Consider the following 22,959-nt stretch of genomic DNA (forward strand, 5'->3'; position numbering starts at 1 on the left):
AATGGGGTACTGAAATTCTTTGCAAATTTCATAACGACTATCCATCTTACAATAATTTGCAATTTAATTTATTTAATTTGTTTGCCATTCTTAAACGAGAAAATTTCCTTGAAAATGTTAATCCAAAAGTTTTTCAGTTTAACTGGAATTTATTTGTGCGGACATTAAAGATATAATTTTCGTCTAATTTAACATTATTGTTTTGGGTAGACGTACTTAAAACAGAATTTTTACTTAGATTTAAGATCTACATTTCGGCACTTCAACAATCATTTCAAATGTTAGTGATATACTTAGGTCAATATGGTAAAATGGTTAATTGGATCTTTTACCGACGGCTATATCCTCTGTTATCCATAGCGACGACATGTAATAATTAGCTTTAGGGCTCCAGATAACACCGGTACCGGTGATCTATCACAGTTAATTAAAGTAAATGAAGTAAAAAGACTTAGATCAAATGATGCTATAAATTCGATAACAGGTTATAGGCCCAGGCTAAAGTAGAAAGTTTTTCGTGGTAACTACGGATTAATTAGACCCGTACGAAATACTGGGGTCTTATAGATTTACGCATATGTTTGTAACACTTCTAATTGGACTCCCTGAGTAAGGGGAAACCTATTGTGGTTGTCTATCGATGACAAATCAGCAAAAAAAAGAATGTCTGTCCGTTCTCTAACTTGAGTAAAACGCATCCGATTTTTCGGAAATTCTTTCTTTCCCCGTTTGGTAATGTCAAAAGACAGGCTAAGTTCGAAGATGGGTGATTTTGGATCGATTTTTGGATGTTTTAGGGTTTTTCGAAGAGTTTTTCGACTCGTGAGGTAGAACTCTTGGTGTAAACCAGGTATATGGCGCGAAGCAGCTTTTGATTGTACTGTGAACATATTTCGACTGTTTGTGCTTTATAAGATAGATATTGACCGGCAATTTCTTTATGCATGATAACAAGGCAAAGAATGGGCAATGCAAGTGATTTTAGGGCTCATGGCTTTTCAGCAGAGAAGAAAATGAAGTGAGAGATATGGTGAGTTTCACATTAAAGGCTTTTGATACGAATAGGTGTTTCGGACGGGTCGGCGTTAGCTATGTTTTACATAAAGGCACTGGAATGTGCAATCGTAAAGGATCTGATTGTTCGCAAAGGTATAGGCACAGATTTGTACAAATCAAGAGAGTTGGATTTGAACTAAAGAATATTGTACTAATTTGCATACATGGTCAGTGATGTAGACGAATTTGGTATATGAACGTTTAGAAAACGTCACGGTGTAATAAGTACATCTTTTATTTCTGTGCTTTGTAAACACTGTTCGATACAAAATCTTTTACTTCATCATTTTGCTGTAAACGTCAGCATTAGCAACAGCACTATGCTTTTATATTTGCTGTCGTTTTGTCGCTAACAGGCGACTAATCGTTTCTAAATGGCTGCTATAACAATATGACTTGTTTTCGTAGTATCTGTTGAACCATACAGAACATGTTTAAGCGGCCGCCCATAATAAAACAGCCAAATTTGACGCATGTTAATTATGTAGTGCTATGCTAGAGTGTTTATTTAAATGCTTGATTTTCATGATCACCATAACAAAACTTTAAAGATGTTACATTGCAAACTCCAGAGTTAAATATTGGGTTTGTTCAGATATTTTTGACGTCTACACCTAATACAGCATTAGGATCGATCATGGAAATATTTGAATATTGGAACTTGATATTTCTATGGAAATTCCAATTAACACCCACTCCACTAATTATTTATAAATGTGCATGCATTGCTTACTTATTGTAATAGGGATGCACACAGTTGTGAGTATTGTTTAACATTTATAAATTCATATTATTACTCTCTATATATATATGTTAGTCGCTAGTTGAAGCAGAATGATAATGAATAAAAGTTCCTTTTAAAAATGGTTTTTATGGTATGTAAATGCAGTAAATGCATGTTTGTTCATCATTACAAAGGGCTTACCGAACTACAACAGTATTACAGCTTTGTGATTCTATCCTGTTTTAAGCAGCACATTGCACATGTGCGCATCCAGAGAATATTTTCTACAGATATGTTGCTTTTGCTTTAAAGAACGGAAACCTTGGAGATTACTCGGGATTTATGTCGATGATATTTGGATGCTAAAACTAAATCTTGCTAATTAAAATTCTAAAATCCATTTTGCTTATTATATGTAGGTATTTAGAAAAGAAAATCATTCCATTTTTAAACGAAAAAAGAGTGGTCTAGTGCAGATTATGCTCCAATTAAATTCATAAAATATTTTACGAAAAAGGTATTCGCACATTGGCTCCTTATAATACTTTTTTATAACATTAGGTAAACATTACAATACCTAGGAATATAATTTTAGCCACGGTTGGTTTGAAACGAGATTAAATAGGGAACGCCGACCACCAATAATTTTTTTTTCATATTATTAATCAGTGATGGACAAGAACATCACACAGGAAAAAATCAAACCGATCGGCTGGGCCGTTTCTGAGAACCAGCAGCTGTGTCGTCCACGGCCTGTAGAGTAGCGGTTAGTTCTGACTTATATTGGGATCGGTAGCAGGACTAATTCTAAGACTTTTTATTAAAAAAAAGTCACCTTGGAACATCTGGTTGGGCAGCTGTAGCCCCAAGTAGTCGAAAAATCACGATTTTCAATCGACGATATCTTCGAAAGGAAGCAACCGTGGAAGTTTCGGATTGTTGATATGGATAGAGGGTTACAAGCCCTATCCACCACTAGTAACTGATTTTTTAGATGTTGTCTATAATGGCCCATTTTCGACCATCTTTTTTTTGCTACCATCGGCGAACTTTGAACACTGCTGGAACGCTTCCAACGTACTTTTTTTAATCAAAATATGTACAGTTGCTTAGCCTTAAGCTTAAGCTTTGTAACAATACCAAGCATGATACTCATCGGTCGCGACGCGTAACGTTTTTGTTAGCTTTTTTGTAACGAGGTCGCTCTACGACGAAATTTACGAACGAATCTTAAATTTCGAAATTGTAACACAGCTATTTCGTGTCCTTTGTTCTTGAATGATTTTTTCGTGGTAATAGACAACAGGTGACTGTCGAAGAAGTCAAATATGACTGATTTTGGTGTAGGTGTCACTATTGGGCTTATGAAGTGACTAAATTCATCGGTGTAAAGCTGAGGTCCCACACATTCATAATAAGTACTAATTTAAACAAATAATAGCATTAGTCAGGTCACAGCTCTCATCAAAGTTCACCGAAGTTCCCTAGATTTTGAGAAATTTTCCGGAGGTCATTTTTTCGGCCGTTTATCATCAAATTTTTAGAAGATAATATTTGCCCCGGTAGTACTCTACATCAGCTTTCCAACGAACTCATACACGCGGAAATGAAATCCGGACTACGAAACCCCATTTTTCGACTTTTGGCTACTTACAACCAACAGGTATGGAAGATCAAAAATATCTGAGACTGGTTTTGGGGCCTAGGCACCAAGGCCAAACTAGGTATACATAAAAAAGTCCCGGAAAAAATAGCGCCGATTTTGGTCAGTCGAAATTGAAAAGAATCCCTCACTGCAATTTTTTGCGAATAAAATTAATTCAATTTATGTCAGTGTTCCGTTCATTTTCACAAAGTGTATCAGGTTCCTTATTTGACGTTTCAAAAATGAACCGCTACTGCATGGTACATACAATACAAACAATCCTAAAAAACTCTTATCCTAAAGCCTCTAATTTTGACACTTGTCAATTCAGTGTTCTTGCTAGGAGCAGTGACCTCGCGCTTTCTTTACCACCAGCTTCGGTTTGAGCCAGCGTAGTTCCTGGAAGTATTTAAATAAAGGTACATAAAAGACGACGGTCTCTTCATTAAACCACACAAAAAATAATTCGCAGCACATTTCAGAAGAAGAAGAATTCAGAAGACAACGAACTCCGATTTCGTTTTTTTTTCTCCTTATTATTTTCACGAAACTATTTCCACAAAATTGGAATCACTCCAAAGCAATATTCATTTACTGTTGAAAAAAAAAATGAATCAAAAAAATCTTAAAGAATATCATCTTAATAAATCTACCTTTTATTTATCCATATAAAATACCCGTGCAGGTATAATCCAATTTGTTAAGATACGAAATACAGATTTCTAGATTCAATTATCTGATTACGACCGGTCAATGACGATAATATCTGCCATTTATGTTATAAAATCTATTCTCTCCAAGAATTTTCATTCTGTTAGGGGCTTGTTGAGTTTATTTTATTAAGATAGGGATATAATATGAAATGTATATGAACGTACGTATATACGGAATGGAATGGAATGGAATTTATTAGTCCAATTGAGCTGAAATAAAATTATTATATAATAAATGTATGATACTTTAAGCTTCAACTTCCACTTCATTCATTCTGCAAAAAGTATAATAATAATCATGAAAGAGGAAAAAAAAATGAAGAGAACGAATAGTTGAATTAAATAAGAAATTCTGGAGTGAAATTCGCATAATCTTGATTCGATATGGTAATAAAAAGAATGGATGGAGTTCAATTGGAGGTACCTGCCGAACTGATTGAATTATATTAAATTTGACGATTCTTTTTACGGCACAATATTTTCATGTATAAATCAGTTTCTAGCGCAGTTTTTTTTAAAGCTAATTGAATTGCGTTTGATTCGAAATGACGGGAGGTACTAGATACTATACAAATTTGTTATTTGAGCAGTCGATTGCCTCCATCAGACATCGGTTTTAAACAAAATCTGGTAGCCACATATTGCAGTGTAATTAAGTTTTACACAAAATCTACGGACCTTTAGAAACAAACAAACAAACTATCACTGTTATTGACGTCAACATTGAATAAACGTCTATTGTTATCTTGTATAGCAAAACGTGTTCAGTAAAACTATCGATGTACAAGAATTGTTATGAAACATTCAGCGATACGTAAAACAAAACAAGTAACAGATTACTTACAGTTTCATTGGTTAATCCTCTTGCCGTTTATAAACAGTGCTAGATTAAAGGTTTTCCTAGAGCTAGGATATATATTGGAGAGAGGAGAAATGATAATGATGATGACCATTCCACATCAATGGTACACTCTTGGTATAATCACCAAATCCCTTAATTTTTTAGTATGTGTCATTTTGTAACAAAATCTTTTACTTCATTAGTTTCAACATAAATTTGGTTTGGTAAATATAAAGAATTATATCCAGTGCTCATGTTCGTCTAAGCTTATGTTCGTCTTAGTCAACAACAGATGTCTATATCCGTTTGTAGAAGATTAAGGACGACGAATTTTGAGAAACTTATGTTCATTTCATAGATTGATGTAATTCTTACGATAATAATAATTCTTCTCTGGTGCAGTTTTACTACCCGTTGATTGTAGGAAATTTATTACGACGTTCCAACAGACACACACTTTTCTTACAACCGACTGCTGCTGCTGAGAAAATATATTATGAATGGACGTGGTTCCACTCGCTCAATGCGAACCATAGTGAAATGTCATCTTGAAGCAAATTGCTATGACAGCACACGTCCATTTCATATAATTAATGTGTTTGGATTTATTTTCATATATATCTCAATTTTTCTTTGGACAGTTTTCCCGCAGTTTTCTTTTCGAATGATAAATAAAAAAAGTGTATACGAAAGTAAAGCGTAAAAGATACATACTTTAACGTTTATTATACATATTTACTGTATAATAAACGTAGTATGGTATACATGTAATGTACATATTTGTGCAAAAACAAAAACGAAAGAAAATCGCTGGTTAAAGTTTTACGTTTATATAAATTACATTCAATTACGTAATTTATTTATCTTGAAATAAACGAAGAAGTTTACCAGGCATAATAAATGTTTGTTTCCCGGCTTCAATTTAGTCCAGTGACAAAAGGGAAAAAAACTCCATCAAGTAATAGATAGTCAAGTTCGTTTGGGAGTATTCTGCAATTATTGAGTATAAGAGAAGATTATGTCTTAGAAATATCACTTTAAATTAGAAAATCAGGTCAGCCAAAACGAACAGACGTAAACATTATATCTCTCGACTGTTACAACTTCAATTTTTTATGAGCTGATCAATGAATATTCAGATTGTCGGAATAGTTCAATCAAAAGACAAATTTCTTTGTTTTTGCCAATATATTTCATTCTCAATTCGAGAAGATCATCAGGGCTGTAACAAAAATAATTCATTGATAACAACACAAATCATAGCTGCATAAAGAGACAGCGTACCTATGTATATAGCTACATTCGTACAAAATAGCAAAAACTGCCCACAACAAAAGTTCTGTGAATGTTTCGTCTGTATAAATTGTAAAAACAAATTATAAGAAAATGCTGCTCGCACTACGTTAGCACTACGCAGCTATGATTTGTGTTGTTGTCAATGAATTATTTTTGTTACGTCGAGGCTTGCCTTATCACATATGCGAAAACGATACAACAACATAGAACTGAAGTGTAATTTTTGAATTATTCTTCTAGGCAAGAGCCCTCTCAATAGAACAAACTGACAAATTAAAATGAAAAATCATATATTTGCATGTGTGTGTGACAGCTCCGCGTACAGACAGTACATGGGACTCTTAATGTCAAAAGTAAAGGGACTCATAATGTCAAAAGCAAAGCAAAGTTGACGTTTTCGTGTTAGTGGTGTGTGTGATATAATTTTTCAATGAATTTCGGTGATAATTCCTCTAGGTAGTCTACCTCTATGATTCTAGGTAAGTAATTTTGACATCAGAACACCGCGCGTATGTGGTAATAGTAGAATTCGTTCTTGTTTGGAACTCTGTATTTTGCCGAGTGTGGCCATATTTGTTATGCTAAGCGAACTGCAACACAATATCTCGGATCTCGATGTAATAAACAAGGTTCTCGACTTCATCTCGAGACGTTGTTACGTGAGGACGTAATGGCTGATGTTTCTTCTCAACATTTTGGTTTATCGAGCCGTTTCTCGCACACATGTTTTGTGAATTTTTTTACGATTGGAAAACTTGTGAGGAAAATCACTATTTATTTACGCTGCTTAAATGTCACGAGTTACGAGTCCATGTTTCTTTTGTCGACCATGTTCTAAATACACCTCAGTTTTGATATCTAGGACACTGTAACGTAACGTTCTACATTTCTCCATTTTAAATGAAATTTATTAATATAATGCACAGTTGATTTAATTTGTATGAGTTTTCAGCTGGTTTCAGTGCGGAATTAATTTTATTTATATATTTTATCACCGTCAGCAAATAGAAGTGCATCTACATTTATTGAATCAAGAATGGAAACAACTCTTTTTTCAATGTAATTCATGAAATGTTTGTGTACTTTGCTGGAAAATATCACTTCGAGTGAAGTAAAGTGATACAAACTAAAGTAGATTACGTCCTGTGTAGATTACATGACAATGACGGAATGACACATTTTCCGACAGTGATGCAGTGTGTGAATATCTGTATTGGAAGTTTTTCATTCCATACAACTATTTAAACTAAGATCTCATAGCTACATCAGAACATATAATTATCCCATTTGTTGCCCAAATAAAGATACTGACCCAAAATGACGAATCAAATCAAAAATTTTAGTTTTCAACTGTCAACTGTCAACTGTAGCAACACTCGACTTCGATACGAAGTGAACTGACTGATACATACAGTAAGCCTACCCTCGTTAGAGCCTTCCTAGCGATAAAAAATTGAAGTACAAACATTTTTAGTGTAACAATATAGCATAGAGTGATAAGGTACTCAAGCGTATATATATATATATATGAGCTCCTAGCAGATCCACCCCGGCTCAAAAAGGTCTTCAGGCGTTGTTAATTTTTAAAAAAATGTAGGGGGCATTTCATTGCCCTTTATTTATTCAAAAAACAATAAGACCTTCGAGTATCGCCCGAATTCCCACGGAGTAGTTCGAGCCTGGCTCTTAGTCTAATCTATACGACTGATCATATGAAACTGAAGAGCATCCAAAACGAATTTAATTTTTCGGTTAATGTCCAGCTATAAAGACTTGTGCTTTTATGATATTGGTAATTCTGTTTTTATCGCAAATTCAATGGGAACACTTACATTCTACCTGTCCCTTTCTCAACAAAGTGCTGGTAAAAATTTCCTTTTCTTTTGCTAATATCACTTACGTATTCTATCAGTCGCCTCCCATTCGTTCCACCTATCACACTCATCGATTTCCATTAAATTCCAAAATTGTTAAATTTTTTTGTAAGTATAAATGAGTAGTAGTAGTAGGTATACGATAAATAAATCGAACCTCATTTGCATATAAAATGGAATGCATCATTCATTTTGCCGTGCACTATTTAAATATTTTGCATCATTTTATATGGTTGTTCCTTTTATGTAATCGTGAAAATCATTTTATATTGTGGCATCCACGAAGTGTATACGGATGTTGTGGAGACGACAATTTTGCAACATTGAAAACATTGTAGTTTAATTGTATGTTTTATATGACTGCTGAGCTGAATATGTAGATTATTGCTGTGAATTTTGTTTCTATACAGAGAAGTGGTGTGTGGTACGGTGGCAAGTGTGTGTAGGGGGAGTTGAAGTATTCATAAAAAAACGTCAAGTTCTCCTCGAATGTGAAACTTTGTGCACTAAAATTTAGAGATTTTCTTCTTAATGAAGAAAGAGGCAATTAAAAAGATTCGAAGTACTTTTCATTCGCTCCTTAAAATGTCGTGGGATTGTTGCGATTTCCATCTGGAAGACATGCAAAAAGATGCAATTTTTCAGAACGGGTCTTGAAAATTCCCGTTTTTGACCCTATTGTACGATGAAAGAATGGACTGTCCATTAATTGATCGCTCTGTAAATAACTCATTGGAGCGTACATTGCAATTTAGTATTACGCAACTCCTTACGTGGTTTAATGAACTATCATACAACTTTTACAGCCCTAGGTTGTAATATTATAAAACTCGTAGCTTTGACAAATCAAAAGTTGATAAGTCGAATAATGATGATTCTGCTTCCTTTTTGTTTTAAAATGTGAAGTGATCAGGATCTGGCCAAGCCGATATAGGGCCTATTTAAAAACTAACTACTGTTCTAGAGTTCTGAGTTCATGTACTATACGATGGCATTTTATTTGACTAAAATCAGCCGAGTAAAAAATTAAAATTAATTATTTTTCTCTTGACAGCGACATCTTTCGAAAAATGGCGAACCGTTTCCTGTCAGGTAGAATTGAGAAAAGAGAACTGACACCATAATCCTTCTCCACCGTTCATGTCGTAATGCTTCCAGAGTCATCGTCGTCTTCGAAAAAAACGTATTCGAATCACTTCCTCCCTCCAAAAATGCAGATGATTAGAGTTGCTAATAAAATGAAAATAAAATGTTTCGTATACGACATGTACATTAATTAACATTTACGTAATCCATAATGTGCTTGTACATCAAGTCGAATGTGCGTTAATGCGAAAGTTGAAAGTTATTTTAAATATCAAATTAATGTGTAGCACATTTAATGAAGACAAACGATTTACAGTCAAAATGTTCAGTCTAATGGAGGGTGGATTACCGATATGTCGACAATTTAAACACACATACGTTCCAACATTATTTAAAATGTCAACTTTTTTTTCTGATTTATTAAAATAACACGTAAGGCTAAATGGAATAGAGAAAGCTTTTTAATGGAGAGGGCTAAAAATGGACTGATTTGATGAATGGAAGTTAGACATGTGAGTACGCATAATGAATCGCAAATTTTGATTTTGATTATTATTATAATTAGAAAATTAGTTTTGACTTGAGAAGATAAATTATTTGCGAAGCATCCTTCCTATTGTATATTTAGAAGCTTGGAAGCTCTTATATTCACCACATAGGAAAATTAACGTGTGCGGTGATACAGGGAAATGCTAACGGTCATGGTAGTGATGTTATATCATTGTGGAAAGCCTTGATTAAAAATGGAAAACTTTATAGCACTGTTTCTGGCATAACGATAGAAAATATGTGGAGGCTGATGGTATGACAATAGGTTCTGCATTTATTTTGTAGAGACGTAAGTCATGATTTTTTCGTGTGAGTTAAATCACACACAACCTTCAAGTGTACACGTACACGCATACATATCTCAAAATTTATAATTTTTTTTTTTGAAATTTCACACAAAAGTGTTAATGCTGGAAGCAGTGCTATGTTGCGTAAAAATACGAATACAGCGACCATGATAAACATCACAGTTTCGATGACATCAATGTCGACATAGTAGAGTGACTTTTACATTTTCTGAGTGAAACTTTGTGCAGGAACGTAAACTACATCTTTTGGATTTAACCTGAAAAAAACATGAGCTCGAGATAGAATTCCCAATTTTTTTTGAGTTTTTCGTATGTACAAAGTGTGATTAACCGTTTTCTCCAAAAAAAAACATATTTGTTACGTCATTTGTCTAAACAAAAATAAAGACGACCGTTCGGGGATGAAAATGTCTATTTTCTCCCCAGTCAAAACAAGATGTGAGAAAATAGACATTTTTTCCTCCGAACTGTCATCGGACGAAGCATCAACAAAATATCATTTTTTTCACTGCCTTTCGAGTGGAGAAAATAACGGTATTTACACCGGACACATAAGAAATGATTTATTAGACCTCGGGTGACTACTAAACACATAGTGCCTCGATGTGGTAAACAGTCCATCTCGAACCAAGATACCATTTCACAGTTCTGGTAGCATAAATTTTCTATACAATTCGGTTGCATTCTTCGTCTCGGACTGTAAACTCCTCTAAAGTCGCTAGTTGAGGAAATAATTCATCGCTGTTCTCCAATCAAAAACATATCTCAAAAGAAGATGGTAGTTCAGTGTCCCTATGTTCTAACTTTGACTAATTATAGTTTACACAATGAACTTCTAATTCATTTGCACCTTCATAGGCTTTCTTTCCTCATTAACAGATAATTAATTAATTAGACATTTTCATTTACATTTCATCAAAGATGACTCGTTAAATACCTTAAACGATTTTACAATACTTCCTCACATTTCGCCATTCCAAATTTTTAGCCATTTTCACACATAACTAAAACAATTCATTTGATATCGCACCAACTGTTACGTTATTTCGCGCTAACATTTTCTTCTTATGTAGTGCTCATAACTTTAAACTTCACATAATGTAGCAGCAGATGCTCGTTTTATACCTACGCTGCCAGAGACTAAAGTCTTCTATCCATCCACTACCCTTCATATATACGTATACATATAAAACGACTCCATAATACGTTGAATACGTTTTGAGCGAAAAGCGAAAACCAACAAACCAACTGTACTTTATGGGAATCAAGTAGAACAAGAGAGATTGGAATTCATCTACGAAAAATGTTTTTTTGGTTCTAAGGGCAAAAGGTCAGGCAATTTAAGGAAATTATCATGGTTTATATTGTGAATGTAATGAACTTGCAGTTAAGGGTGAATAAAAATGATTTATTTGTAGATTTAAAGAGAGCAATAAAAATTCGTTTCGGTTACTTTAACTGGACGTTGTTTTTGCTTCTGACTGTTTTATGTGGTTCTCGCTTTTAATATAATATGTTGAGCATTTTGAAATTGTTCGAAGAGCTTTTTTGATATACTTGATCTCGTCTCTGCTACAAACAAGTTTAATTATGTTACACTCCAGTGAATGTTTTCTTTCGGTTTTTTTTTGTTGCGAAATTCCCTGTATTATATTTTTGGTAATTGTTACTGAACTGCTGAGAAATGTGGTATCGTGAAAGAACGACAATGTAGAGTACAACTGTACTAGCACTAAACTAGTCACTTTTTAACAGTGTAATTTTTAGCATTTCGGTACACTGTCGTAAAAAAAATGTCAATTTTGCAAGCCGAAAGTTTACTATCGGCTCCTAAAATCGACATTTTTACATTAGCATTAGCTTCCCTTAGCAAGCATGAAAAAATAACTATTTGATATGCTTGCCGTCTGTAAAAGGTTAACAATTTGAAATGGAAACTTTCATTTTAACTGTTCCACGCTTGTTACACTCATGAGTACGAACCAGTCTTTAAATAATTAAAATTAATTATTTATTTACCGTTGTCTCATATATACGTTAGAGTCATAGCTTAACAAAATATAACTTTCATGCAGCCAATTCAAAACAATATTGTTTTCGTATTCCGCAGAAGTCAACTCAAAAGCTAATTGCACAATGTAATTAATTTACGGTTTAAATTCTGTCATTGTGGTTTTATCAACTGCATCTGAATATGTTACAGCAACACTTGTTACATCCAAGAAACTCTTGTAGTTTAAAGGATGTACTCTATCTGTTTTGAAAATTAATTTCAACATCAAAATAATGAACGGTACATTCTATCCGCTCAATTATTAATTACGTTCGGTTTAGTTTTCTGTAAGGCTACACTGGCAATGATTAGTTAGTTCAGTTGCAGTAAGCCGCTTAAGTATTTAACTCAAGAAACGTAATTGGCGGTATGGTAACGGTGCTCACTTTCTAGGAATTGGGACGTCAATAAATGCAATACATGACCTGAGAATGTCAACATCATTTTTACTTTACAGTAGATAGTTCTATTTCAGACACATCTTCAAGTGTCGTAAAATAGGTTGGATTTCCAAAAACTTAGATCCGAAATTCGGACTCCGAATTAAATGATTTTTTTTGTTATGTTCAGACGCGTGAGTGTGAGACTGCAAAGTAGTAAAGTACCAACTGTATAAGTGGTCCAGCTAAAGCAAACTGATACACTTTGGTTTGATTTTAACTGTAGCTCTGATTGATTTAAACAGTCGTGAAAGTCGTCACTTGCTACTTCATAAAGAAGCTCAACAGTAGGAAGCTCGTGCCGACTATTCGTCGAACTAAAGAATTGGTTTACGGTAAACGGGTTTTCTTCTTTAAAATTGAATTTTGGTTTTGGTGATTTGGATTCTAGGTACAGTTTTTCTACCCCCAATGGAATAATCAGAGAACAACTGTCGTTTTTGTACTGTGTGGAAAGTTTTTAAACGACGAGAACAACTAAGAAAAATGACGAATGCTGATGTTTTAAAAACTTCTATCAAAATCAAAGCGAATGCAAAATAATTGCAAAATGCACATTCGACCTATCGAACCAATTAGTGTTAATGATAATCTGTATGAATGAACGAAATAACTTATACACTAGATATATTTGCAATATACAACGTTTCTCTTGTCGTTTTTACCACAGAAGAAAAAAAAATTCGACGAAAATCCAGCTGCATCCACATCTACTTTACATGCAGAACGTGTCAGCTCAACCTACATAATTCGTTTCATTTTGAAACAGAACGTATTCGTACAGTTTTCTGTGAGTGCACACACGAAAAATATATACACGACACACATCAGTACATGTATAATAGATATTTGAAACGTTTTCGAAGAGGCTCTGGCTATTCAAAACTCAACAACAATTCTACTCACATATATAACATGGACAACTGTGTAGGAAATCCGGCAAATCTTATAATTGGCCATGTCAATTACGAAAAACTGCACCAATCCCCACAAATCGATGCTTTGTTTGAGCTTATATTTTACTAAAATGGGGAACATTCGGGTATACCGGGTAAATAGAAGTGTGCGGTAGACTGAATGCCCGCAATCGACGTATACCCAGTAAGAATGGATTAATTTATTCCGTTTTCGTTTTCCTTTGCACACCAACCCCACTGCTTTTTTTAGAGGTCATAGATGACCATAAAACATTACAATTTAACTGCAAAAAGTGCGAGACCTTCAAATATGGAATATGACTTTCGGGTTCAGCTCCTCATCCATCCATGGCTATAAAGAGTAATATAAATACCCAGTATGTGCACAAACTACATCAAAATGATGTGATGATATTCTACACAGGATATGTAGACAGTGTTGGATATATATTTGCTCTGGTTGACTGTAGATCTTTCTGGAATACATATAGACGTGCATGTTTGTTTGACGACTCCTTGCTATATGGTATGCAGTCGAAAAATATATTTGCTAATTAGGAGTGACAACACACACCACATCGACTTGATGAGACAAATTTAGAAAAAGTGTTGCATAGTGTTTGCAATTTTAATGAGTTCTTCTCGCAAATAATGAGCTCAAATCTTGCAGCGAACACTTTAAACATTTTTGATGAACGATGAACGGACGAGAATTTTATTCACAAAACTAGCGACTTTATAGGAGCCACGTATATGATAACTTTTAGCTGGAAACGATTTTAATTCACTGAAAATTACCGAGTGTAAAAAATGTCTTGATGTTGCTCTCTGTTTCATATTTTTAATGATTAAGTTGAATGTTAAAGTGTGACGCAGTACATACTGTAGCAAGAATGTAACCTAGTTTACAGCTGTAATTCAGTTCTCGTCTTTGCTGTTGAATGTACAGAGCATTAAGGTAAAACTGAACAAATAAAATCTCGGTACAATTATTTACGACATAATATTACATAAAGTGGTCGAGGGAGAAACGGACCAAATATAATATGCATAAATGAAGTCCATGAAAGTATATATTATATTCGTCCACCGTAAGTGATTTGAAACAATTTCCGCTGTGAAATATTAGGTTTTCGGTTTTTATTGTTGCTAACGGCGAACGGAAGTTAAAACTACACAAAATCAAACATATCAAAATGTTGCGAGCCATTTTCCTACATCCTGCAGTAACTTGCAGTTTATCAATGTAGTGCTCGATTCCGTAATATTATTGTTGTCGATAGATTGTAGCCTTGTTCTTCATATCTACAGTTTTATCTGTTTCGAATGTTGTCAGCAATCTCAAAAGAGAGTCGTTTCACTCACATGTACGTGTAGATTGGAAGAGTGGAAAAAGAACGCTACTACTGGTATGAGGTCACATACATGTGAAATAAAACGAATGAAATAAACGAAACCCACAAAAAGAAAAATCTTATCCTGTGTCTTTAGTTTATTTGGAATTTTGTTGTCGACCAACTCACTTCAAGCATGAGTATTACTATATAAGGTACTGAAACTTGACAGTGTGTCACACAAATGTAAACCACTGTAAAAATAGTTTCATGTAAAATAGAGTACTTTCTGCAGCTGACCACTATTACTGTCTATAACTGATTTAGATTCACGTTTTCTACACGGAAAAGTTAAATTCGACATGTTTTCTGATGTGGGAGTTATTGTGGTTTCTAAGGGATTCCACAAAAAATTGGTGTATAACATGAAAATCTAGATTTTTATTTTAGTATTTCATTGTTGTTGCGAGCGCGTGGATAACAAAAATGCAGAAAATAAAAATCTAGATATTCATTTGTTCAACTAAATTCTTTTGGAATCAATTACAAACCACAACAACTCCCAAATCAGCTAACATGTCGAATTTCACTTTCCTTTCTGTCCATTTCAAAACTTTGGGAGGGATTCTTTTCAAAAACAGCCTACCGAAATCGGACGCATTTTCCAGTGGACTTTTTTATATGTGTCTAGAAAGGACTTCGACCCTAGAACCCAAAACCACTTTCAAAAAAATTCTTCGAAGCTTTTGTGACTGGTGAAAGGTGATCAAAAACCGAAAACTTGCACTTTTCTTACCAAAATTTCTCCGGGTACACGAGCCGTACATGGTCGTGTGGGGTGTCATTAGAAAGGTAATCACATGTACTATTGAGCCAAATAGAGACTCATTGGCTTTAAAATTAATCCACACTGAAATATGTGCAGTTGAAGTTTTCAACCGAAAAGTTGCACTTTTCTTACCAATACTTCTCTAGTTACACGAGCCGTACATGGTGGTGTGGGGTATCATTTGAAAGGTAATTTTATGTGCTTTTGGGCCAAATAGGGTCTTATGGGGTTTGGATCAACTTCTCATATTTCATCGTAGATGCTTTCAAACCCCCATAAGACCCTATTTGGCCCAAAAGCACATAAAATTACCTTTCAAATGATACCCCACACCACCATGTACGGCTCGTGTAACTGGAGAAATATTGGTAAGAAAAGTGCAAGTTTTCGGTTGAAAACTTCAACTGCACATATTTCAGTGTGGATTAATTTTAAAACCAATGAGTCTCTATTTGGCTCAATAGTACATGTGATTATCTTTCTATTGACACCCCACACGACCATGTACGGCTCGTGTACCCGGAGAAATTTTGGTAAGAAAAGTGCAAGTTTTCGGTTTTTGATCACCTTTCACCAGTCACAAAAGCTTCGAAGAATTTTTTTGAAAGTGGTTTTGGGTTCTAGGGTCGAAGTCCTTTCTAGGCACATATAAAAAAGTCCACTGGAAAATGCGTCCGATTTCGGTAGGCTGTTTTTCAAAAGAATCCCTCTGGATATTTTACCATTTTGTGACAAAAAATCAACGGAATTTGTGAAATCGAGTAATAAATTGTTTAATGTCAGTACAGTTAGAGGCAATGAAATTTCGGCATGAATTTGCTACAGCTGTTTTTCAGCTGATCCACACAAGCACTCAAAACATTTTATCCGTCGTTATGTGTGGACTGAAATTTCACTACCTCTGACTGTTGGGTTTAGAGCTTCAATTCTAGATTGTCTACCGATGTCGCCGTAACGAGGTTTAGAAACAATGTTAGTGTCAAGACATCAACAATTACCGATAACCTTTACAGTGTTGTTTTATATACAGTGTTTAAGGAGAGCGAAAACCAGTTAAATTTAATTGGTCTCGGGGTCAGCTGTCAAATATTCATCAATGAAAAATAAATTGAGAGTTGTATGTGATTTCTCTCATTTTGACGTGTGACCCCGAGACCAGTTTAAACAAAGTGGTCAAAAATCGCTCTCCTTAAACACTGTATAGCCAAGTATATGAGGTTACTTAAGTACACGATTAAACATCAACACTGAAGTTACGGTTACCCGTTGAGCGCTTGTAAAAGTTTGAGCCAGTCAATTGCGCAAAATGATTTTTTTTTTAAATTTTATTTCTTGGTCAAAATCATCGATCGTGTCAACTAATGTAGATGTGAAGACCATGTAAGGTAATGGTATGTAACCATTGGCTACTGAAATGCAGTCCAACTAACGAAGCAATTGAGATGTTATAAAATTTCAATTGGTTACAAATTATGTTTCTGCTTTTCCATCAATTCGTGATAAGTTTTAGCAAGCAATTGTAAACCAAACACCCCTGTGAGCAATTAATTTACATTTAAAATCAATTTCCCTTTGTATACAACTTGGAATAACAATAAAATTTCCACTGCTATGCACTCGCAAAACAATTCCATAACTTAATATTTGAATAACAATTCAGCTGTGTTTTGTGTGTATACACACACTTTTACATTCATAGTAAAAAGAAGACATTTTACATTTTCAAATTAAACACTCAGTGTATTATTATACACACAGAAACGTTGTAGCATTCAAAAGTTTCCAGTTTTCGGAAAACAACAAAATTTTAATTCATGACACAAAGTCTTTTTGCTCCCTTCTGAAAACGAAATTTCGTGAGATGTTTATGAATTCAATCTGGGAGACATGGCTTTAAACATAAAATTTTATTTACCCGAGGAAGAGGCGAAAATTAATTGCCACAATAATTAAATAACAATAGAAAATGGTGCAGTAGTGAAAATGGAAAATGGTAACAAATTTACATTATAATTGAATGTATAATCTAATCAGTGCGAGAGAAAATATATTTGTTCTTAATGTTAATTATTTAAAAACACAATTTATTCCCAGTCCCAGAACCCCAGAGTTGTCAATCATATATTTATATATCGACTGTTTTCATGCGTATAACGTTGTGGCAACGAAATTCACCAAACGTGTTATTGTCAAATGTTTGGTTTCTTCAGAATAAACTCTCTATTCGTCAATAGCAGGACCAATTCAAATAATTTTAATCTTACAAATTCCATCAAATTCCTAAATATTTTGTAATAAAAATTATGGAACTGACTTTGGAATGTATGTAATAACGAGTATAAACGGTCTGTGGTATGTAAATATGTGTAACTGAAAAGTGTGGTTGGTTGTTTCGGTATTCAACATGAATATAACGTCGTATTCATTCCCATTGTTTTTCCGCGTCATGCAGGGTTATACCGAATACATTTCACGAGAATTTTAGTGGACTCGTACTTTGGAAAATCTGAGCGAATTTTCGAAAATCTTTGCGAATTTTGTAGAATCTTAACGAATTTTTGAAAATCTTAGCAAATATTAAAAAACAAATAAATTTGTCCAAAAATTGACCCTAGCAAAGCTCTTGCTTCTTTCGTTTAAAATATCGCAAAGTTCATCTTTTTTAAGGAGACATTTTACAAGAAATTTCATTTTTTTATGTGATCCCCTAGAACTTAGCTCAGTTCATTGATGTACTAATTTCCACAACCCTTCAATCTATCCGTTTCTTTTGGTTTTAAAAAATGTGGACGAACGAATTTAGTATCGCTTTTAGTATCAAACTCTTTTACTTCATTTGTTAAATGATTCGTTTTTCTATAAGAAAAGACCGTATTAAAAGGTTATTGTTTGTGCATGTCGCTGATGTCTATACAACAAATGATTAGCCGTTTTTCTTGCAGATGTACACCGAAATGACAGTAAGCTGAAAGTTTGAAATGGACAAATATTTTCCTATATTGAAGATAGTTCTTTAAAATATAGCGGAAAATAAACAGTTTTCGGTTCCCTTATCGCCACCGGCAACCTATTTACTGTAGTTTCCACTCACACATTTGTCTGCTCTGCTTGCTAGAAAAATTCAATATTTTTTAGATCATAATCGCATGACATTATTTACGACTATTTCGTAAACATTTCAATGCACAAAATATTATGCTAAAAATTTCAGTGCCATTTTTGTAACATGCACAAGGTATATAATATATATACGTTGCACACGTATAGAACGGGCACTACAGAGTTCTAAACAATCAAATATGCATATTTTATAATTGACCCTCGAACTCCATGTCGACATTGCATGACGCAACATTCAAAATTCAATATGGTACATAACATAGCCATATGTATGAATACTATTAACCCTTTGAACTAGTTAATTCTGAAATCAATTTGTTTCATATATATAACGTCATAAAGTTACACAAACGTTATACACTGGGACTTTGAGAAGATGTGAGACTCTAACGATATTATAGTTGACCAACCAGATGAATGTTAAACATCCGATTATCTGGGTTGATAGTTGGGGATATAATAGACACGAAAGTTATTTTGTTTTTTGGCGATCATTTTATACGTTATATATACGTCAGTAATGGCATTTGCAGCAGGTGTTCAACATTTTCCAACCGAAACATAATTCTTCGACTAATCCATGTTTCAGCATATAAAAATTATGATCGATGTTAATACAACCCATCTCCCTGTAGATCAATTAAAAATATATTTCGAGCTTAATGTGAAGGAAGTGATAATTTAGTACCGATTAAATGCGCATCATGGCATGGAAATAAAAATGGAGGTAACGGCTATGCCTTTAAATATTATACTTTTACGAATTCATGGAAGTCTCTCGTAGCCGGAGAGCCTGTGTGCATATCAGTCTCTTTTAAGGCCACCCCCCAACGTATGGAAATCTATCCAAAACAATACTCAAAAAATGTTTATTTTGCTTCAAGCCAGGTAAAGGTGTTTTACTGTCGCAAATGTTTACATGGCCTTAACGAAAATGGGCCTAGTAAATTACTAGTGAAGCAGTAGACGTCAGAATTCATTTTTTTTTACTATTGGTCAGTCGTTTACTCAAGTTAAATTTTCAGCTTGTCAGGCAAGCCAGGCCTTTTACATTTAAATTTCAATCTGAGTGTATTCAATATCTACATTTTGACAATATTTGTTGTCTCTATCGCGTCAGCTGCCTGAAACATAGATTAGACCTATCATCGACCATTAGCTAAAAAAAGTCGTCAAAAATGGTTTGGTAGATTTGAATGTGTGCCCTTGTAACTATAAATGAGGGACCTGACGTGTATACAGGCTCTCGGTCCATAGCTGTCAACTTATGCAACTTAACTAATCCTTGAAGCGATATGTTTCTTTTATATTATATCTGCCATACGTACAAAATGTAATTGACAATAAAAAATAAATTTGAATAAAATAAATTTCAACCGATAAACGAAAGCTTGCACTTAAATGAAAATAAATAACTGCAGGCATAATTCTCAAAAAAAGAAGAAGAAAACATTTGAAATTTAATAACGCAAAAAAGCTTTCGTTTCATAGTTCATAATGAAAATTCATTCTGTTATTATACGAGAAATATCGTCCTTGTAGAATATTCATAAATATATCCATTCGTATGCGATGCATCTTTAAGTATGTTTTGTACAGAAATAATGGAATAGAGATGAAACCCAGAGCGATTAAGTCGAAAATGAAGTTTTAAATGACTGCCAGCAATGTGTCCCGCAAAATCATCGTTCAGTAAATATTTCGGCACTAGATATTCTAAATAAAATTTAGATTCAAAATGAAAAACTTATCTCCGTTCTCATTTTTCAAACATGTACAATTTGTGTATCCCGAAAAATATGTGCTTTTCATCGTGGTTTCCTCAACATAGACAAAAAAAATGAGGAAATAAATAATATGTTCCCGAGCATTTTGTTTTCTAGAAGATTTAATATTGTGTTATAGTCATGAATAATAGATCTCTACCGAGTATACATCTTTTAATATTTCTGAATATGATAAAAACCGCACGAAAACGGACTTCAAAGAGATGAGATATTTTATATTCGTGTTTCTATTCGGGTAAATGTAATATTAAACATTTATGTTTCAGAAACGTTTTTCTTTCTTTCGTTTTTTATTTTTATTTTCATTTCTTTAAGAATTCATATCGTTTTTATTTCTTGTTATACTTATTTTCAAATATTTTTTTTTTGTTTAATGTATACGAGTGTTGTGTCGAGTTGTTCTAGATTTGTCTCCGAGGCTTCCAATGCAATTGCATTACCGAATTTATGTGGATACATTCAAGTACCATTTTGCATTAAATGTTTTGTAAAATCCATTTAAAGGAAAATAACATGTTTTCATTCGAGCAAAAAACCAATGTTTTCGGTTGGACAGAAGTTATATCACCAGTCAATATCGAATGGAAGCTAGTATGTAAAATGAAAGAAAGTGATCGAGGAAGTTATGGGTAGCAGATCCAGCAACTGTTACCAGTTAACTGTCAAGTAGTTTACAAGTTACTCAAGTGGTAACAAGGCAAACTAGGCCACACCTCTTGGGTGGGTCAGGTCCCTTGACTGACTTAATCTTTCAATAATTCCAGACTTTTTTTCTCATTAGTTTTAAATGTTTTTAAGATCACCAAATAATAGTCAGACGAAAAACCGATGTCTTTTTGTTACATCATTAATTGTGCATTTCTTTTACTTCCATTGGTAAACTACCCTATGAGCATGCTAATCTTCACATAGCAACTCCGTACAAAAGTATAGAAAAAAAATGTATCCTGAGTACAAAAGTGCAATATAAGCAGTGTTATCTTTATAAATGAAGGAAAAGAAAAGAGAATTCTGATAAACAGAAGTTTCTACGAATTTTGTTAACAATCACTCCAACATAACTAGGTCCCACCTGTTGGGTGGGTCAGATCCCTTGACTGTCTAAATCTCTCATTAATAATTTAATTCTGTTTTGTTTTACATAGTTATAAAACGATACTAATTTTTGATTCACAACTTCATTTTCGTTACTGGCCTGGTTTTATGCTCATATTAGACCGTTATTGTCTATAAAATGATGAATGCCTTCAATAAAAATTAAACACGTGTGAATTGCGACCCTCGCTTCGCTCTGGCCGCAAACTTCACACTCATTATTTTTTTGTGGTTTATTCGCTTTTGTTAACAAGACAAAATAAAATATCAAGAAAGACTTATTGAAATAGATCAAAAAATTCGTTTAGCAACAGCAGCTATATCGTTAGACCAATATAAAAGGCTTCTTCTGAGAACTACTACCAAATGTTTGAACCGATACCACCCATTTTCGAACTAGACCTGAGAATTTCAACACTTCATCAAATAAAAAAAAAGTTTTTGAAAATCTGTTGAACTTTGCTCCAGTTTTCGTGTTAACAAAGAGCAGAAAACGCTTCTTCTGAGAACTACTCCCAGATGGTTGAACCGATAATACCCATTTTCGAACTTGATCTGAGGATTTCAATACTTCGTCGAATAAAAAAGAGTTTTTTAAAATCGGTTGAGATTTACTCAAGTTATCGTGTTAACAAAGGGCACAAAATTTTAACATTTAACGTTTTTTCATCACATTTCCATACATTTTTAATCATAGTGAACGTGTTACGTACGGTGTATTTGTTTTTGTAAAACCCATGACTTACAGTCAAGGGAATAACCGTCGTTCATATATATGGACAGCACAATACGCTCTATTATCTACGGGGTTTTACTGGGAAACCGTGTTTAGAAAACACCAGCCGATTCATGCTTTATTTTCCTCAAATTTAATTTAATTTTCTGAAGAAACAAAGTGTTGAAGGTTCAGCGAACGCTGTTTTACTACTAAAATTTAGGAGTCCTAATATGAGTATCTTATATTGTCTACTAAAAAACGCTGAAAAGGTAGCGTATTTCAGTATTTCTTGCCTACCTCTTAAATAAATGAAACTCGTGCGAGAACTCGTCCACACTTCCTCAAATATTTTCTTTGATAACCAAAAGAAAAATTGTTTTAAGAATAGATTCATAGTCCAATCTTCGAAGTTAACCACATGAATTAAGCTACTGGTCGATCAGAAAACACTTCATACCTAATACCTTATTTAAGCCCATGCTACGGCCTGTGTTACTTTACTCTGCCGTGCCACTAAAGTTTTTTTTTGATAGGAGGACTTGCGTCACGACCTTTTACTATTGTGCGGGCATGA

The 22,959-nt window shown here is 33.9% G+C and overlaps 1 long non-coding RNA gene across 1 annotated transcript; it reads left to right on the plus strand.

The window, feature by feature from the left end:
• Positions 1 to 1,923: 1,923 nt before the first annotated feature.
• On the plus strand, positions 1,924 to 21,997 carry LOC119066233. The gene is made up of 3 exons (XR_005085721.1): positions 1,924 to 1,935; positions 19,460 to 19,469; positions 21,718 to 21,997. It is a non-coding gene; the product is annotated as an uncharacterized LOC119066233 (long non-coding RNA).
• Positions 21,998 to 22,959: the final 962 nt, after the last annotated feature.

This window comes from Bradysia coprophila, chromosome IV (genome assembly GCF_014529535.1).
Source record: "Bradysia coprophila strain Holo2 chromosome IV, BU_Bcop_v1, whole genome shotgun sequence".
Taxonomy (NCBI): Eukaryota; Metazoa; Arthropoda; class Insecta; order Diptera; family Sciaridae; genus Bradysia; species Bradysia coprophila.